General features: G+C 34.9%; 1 protein-coding gene across 1 annotated transcript in view; it reads right to left on the bottom strand.

Moving 5' to 3' along the window:
- Positions 1–4,496, bottom strand: part of LOC105532362 (alcohol dehydrogenase 1A) — a 19,916-nt gene that overhangs the window by 8,586 nt on the left and 6,834 nt on the right. The gene's annotated exons all lie outside the window — the stretch shown is intronic.

Raw genomic sequence — 4,496 nt, 5'->3', positions numbered from 1 at the left:
ACTGTGGTCTGAGACACAGTTTGTTATAATTTCTGTTCTTTTACATTTGCTGAGGAGTGCTTTACTTCCAACTATGTGGTCAATTTTGGAATAAGTGTGATGTGGTGCTGAGAAGAATGTATATTCTGTTGATTTGGGGTGGAGAGTTCTGTAGAAGTCTATTAGGCCCGCTTGGTGCAGAGTTGAGTTCAATTCCTGGATATCCTTGTTAACTTTCTGTCTTGTGGATCTGTCTAATGTTGACAGTAGGGTGTTAAAGTCTCCCATTATTATTGTGTGGGAGTCTAAGTCTCTTTGTAGGACTCTAGGGGTGTGCCTTATGAATCTGGGTGCTCCTATGTTGGGTGCATATATATTTAGGATAGTTAGCTCTTCTTGGTGAATTGATCCCTTTACCATTATGTAATAGTCTTGTCTCTTTTGATTTTTGTTGGTTTAAAGTCTGTCTTATCAGAGACTAGGAATGCAACCCCTGCTTTTTTTGTTTTCCATTTGCTTAGTAGATCTTCCTCTATCCCTTTATCTTGAGCCTATATGTGTCTCTGCACCTGAGATGGGTCTCCTGATTACAGCACACTGATGGGTCTTGACTCTTTATCCAATTTGCCAGTCTGTGTCTTTTAATTGGAGCATTTAGCCCATTTACATTTAAGGTTAATATTGTTATGTGTGAATTTGATCCTGTCATTATGATGTTAGCTGATTATTTTGCTCATTAGTTGATGCAGTTTCTTCCTAGCATCAATTGTCTTTACATTTGGCATGTTTTTGCTGTGGCTGGTACTGGTTTTTCATTTCCATGTTTAGTGCTTCCTTCAGGAGCTCTTGTAAGGCAGGCGTGGTGGTGAGAAAATCTCTCAGCATTTGTTTGTCTGTAAAGGATTTTATTTGTCCTTTACTTATGAAGCTTACTTTGGCTTGATATGAAATTCTGGGTTGAAAATTATTTTCTTTTAGATGTTGAATATTGTCCCCACTCTCTTCTGGCTTTTAAGGTTTCTGATGAGAGATCTGCTATTAGTCTGATGGGCTTTCCTTTGTGGGTAACCAGACATTTCTCTCTGGCTGCCCTTAACATTTTTTCCTTCATTTCAACTTTGGTGAATATTATAATTTTGTGTCTTGGAGTTGCTCTTCTTGAGGAGTATCTTTGTGGCATTCTCTGTATTTCCTGAATTTGAATGTTGGCCTGCCTTGCTAGGTTGGGGAAGTTCTCCTGGATAGTATCCTGCAGAGTGTTTTCCAACTTGGTTCCATTCTCCCCGTCACTTTCAGGCACACCAATCAGATGTAGATTTAGTCTTTTCCCATAGTCCCATATTTCTTGGAGGCTTTGCTTGTTTCTTTTTACTCTCTTTTCTCTAAACTTCTCTTCTTGCTTCATTTCATTCATTTGATCTTCAATCACTGATACCCTTTCTTCCACTTGATCAAATTGGCTACTGAAGCTTGTGCATGAGTCACAAAATTGAGATAAGAGGTAGGAGACTTCAAGCACAGTGGCTCAGCACGTGTGTGTTCAGGGCAAGTGAAGGTTCCCCTCCACTGGATTCAATGACTAAAGATTATGAAGATACCAAAAATGCAAGAAGTCATAGGAGATAGCTTTTCTCAATGGCAAAGATGACACAAGTAGAATGGTTAAGAAGGAAGGTTTATTGGCTTCAATTTCCCAGCTGATGTTCAACATTTTATTTAGTTCTCATTTGGATTTTAGACATTTGCTTGAAAAATAATTTTACATCAATTTCAATTTCTTTGGAAAGCCCCCACATGTAATTTATTGATAACATCTCTGAAGAGCAGAATTAATGATTTTTCCCAGCTGTTGCTGCAGATCAGGTAGAGTAGAGGAGGCTGAAGACTGCCACAATGGAAAACATCTGTATTGTCTCAAAACATTAGGATGGTACGGATACTGCAGTAGGAAAGAAGAGACATTGCATTAACATTTAGACAACCCACATGCTTCCATGTGAGAGTCCAAGGAGCATTTGAAATGCCTAAGTGAAAATCTGTCTGTTCTCAGTCACTCTAATCCCACCCCCATGCATTTGGGTCAAGTCAAGTCAAAGGAAAGTTCATCTTTTTTGGTTTTCTCTTGTGTTTTCCTCAACTTTAAGCTCACTCACAACATTCTGAGTGTGCCTGTCGTTTAGACTTCAATACCACATTAGCATCTTCAAAAAATCATTCTTGTGTGCCCATGTTCCTGGTATAATAAGGAATATAAAATACAACAATGGATAATAACTTGTGATAAGTTTTTGCTATTTGTCACATTCTTCATGCATTTTCTCACTTAAACTTCAACCTAAACATCAACATTAGGAGGTAGGTTTTCATATTATTTTGATTTTAGAGATTACAAACACCAAGACTTAGAAAGATTTGTAACTTTGTCTGGTCGCACATCTAGTATAGAGTTTTGGAATTAAAACTCAAATACAAATTTGCACACGTTATAAGATGATAAATAACTTGCCCGAAAGAACTGATAATTTAACAAATTTAAGAGCATGCCAGAAGTTTAAAAGACCTTTGATACAGAGATGTTTAAGGATTCTTAGAAGTAGAGAATAAAGTCGATTTGTATTAATTCCAAGATACTTCATTCTTGTGAATATTAGAAACATAACATTTACATTAGAATTAATGCCCTTTCTACAAACCAACTTCTCATGAATATTTTTAGAAAATGATGGTCTTTGTGACTCTTTAATAATTTTTAAAATATATGAGTATATGCATATGCATATATAAAAAAATATATGCACATAATTCAGAGAATACAAGACGGCAGAAAGAAGAAAGTAAAAGTAATCCATAATGCCCCAACCTAGAAATAGTCATCCTCAATGTTTTCTTGAATTTCTATCAACTTTTTACTAGACATATATATAAGTTTTACTGCTCTGGTTGAAAATTTGAGATATTGTATATAAAATTTATATTCTTTATTATATTAGCCTAAATTATATCATGAGAATCTCCCAGTGATGTCATTTTTTTTTGATGGCTTGATTCATTTCTAATAGCTGGTTGGAATTTATTAAACCATTTTCCTCATGTTGAAATTTAGAATGTTTCTAATGTTTGATATTACAGAAACAAGTAAACATGCTGAAACACATATGTATGTTTGAATAGTTGATTATTTCTGTAGAATAGATTTCTAGAAATGGAATTGTTGGAACAAAAGATCCAGTTTTTTTTTAAGGGTTTCTGACACATATTACCAAATTGCTTTCCCAAAAGGATGTATCAATTACTACTGAAAATACATGAAAGTGCCTAGCCACCTTAGTCTTACCAATATTGAATGTTACAATTTTTAATCTTATTTTATTGATAGGATTAATTATATTTACATACATGTATTACTATATGACATTCTCATAAAGTGAATTTAGGCATGCTTCATGACTTCTAATGTTGCTCAACACTGTCCTCTGGTTTTGTTCATCTCTATATTTGCCATCATCTTTTCAATCCTATGATGATGATGATGATCATGATGATGATGTCAATGATAATAATGATGATATCAAAGATAACTAACCTTTGATGGCTACTGTTGTCCATATATCCATGCACTCTTGAGGGGCAGTATAGTTTAATAGAAGTGAATAGATTTGCTAACAACAAGATCTACCTTTGAATTCTGGCTCTCCTTCCTATCATCTGATGATTTATGACCAAGTCATGCCTTCTCCAAGTCTCAGTTTTCTCTTCTCTAACATAGTGAGATTGAGACTGACACTGAGCATTGCCTGGGAATCACATAAGATAGTGCAGGTAAGACACTTAGTAGAACAGCTGGTGCTCTGTGGGTGCTAGTTTCTTTTCCTCCTCAACAATGTTGTCGGTTAAAGTGTCTACTATAATAATTTTGTGAGTGCCAAAGAAACACTATTTAAAGTTGAAAATCTTGTGAAAATAAGAATGGGATAGCAGAAAAATCTCAGACTCTGGAGCTAGAAGGCAGAGGTTAGGTATAACTGCCTGTTTCCAGTTGTGCCTCATGTAAATGCAGGTGACAAAATTCATTTTATTAGCTGGTTGTAAGAGTTAAGTGTTAGAGACAGGAAATAGAATTAGCTTAGTTTTCTAAGCTTCAGACAAAAAGTAAGCCAAACATTTACAATAGTGTTTAGTATACTTCTCTTTTACAATAAATTTTACTGAAAAAAAATTTTTGTAAACCACAAAAGTAAAAAAAGGAAAAAGAAAAAACTAGTAAGATCTGCTTAGAAAACAAACCAAATGTAGTTTCACATACTCCAATAATGAAAATGTTGAGGATGTCCTGAAAATTATTTAAATATACAGCCACCTAATGTCAGCTTTATATAGGTGGCAGGTAGAGGCTTCAATGACACCATGTTATAATTATGGTTGTTTAAATAGAATTTTTTTTTTTTTTTTTTTTTTTTGAGACTGAGTCTTGCTCTGTCGCCCAGGCTGGAGTGCCGTGGCACGATCTTAGCTCACTA

Source organism: Mandrillus leucophaeus, unplaced genomic scaffold (assembly GCF_000951045.1).
Source record: "Mandrillus leucophaeus isolate KB7577 unplaced genomic scaffold, Mleu.le_1.0 Scaffold951, whole genome shotgun sequence".
NCBI classification, from domain to species: Eukaryota; Metazoa; Chordata; class Mammalia; order Primates; family Cercopithecidae; genus Mandrillus; species Mandrillus leucophaeus.
The sequence above is the reverse complement of the archived record's forward strand: the minus strand, read 5'-3'. Positions and strand labels throughout refer to the sequence as shown.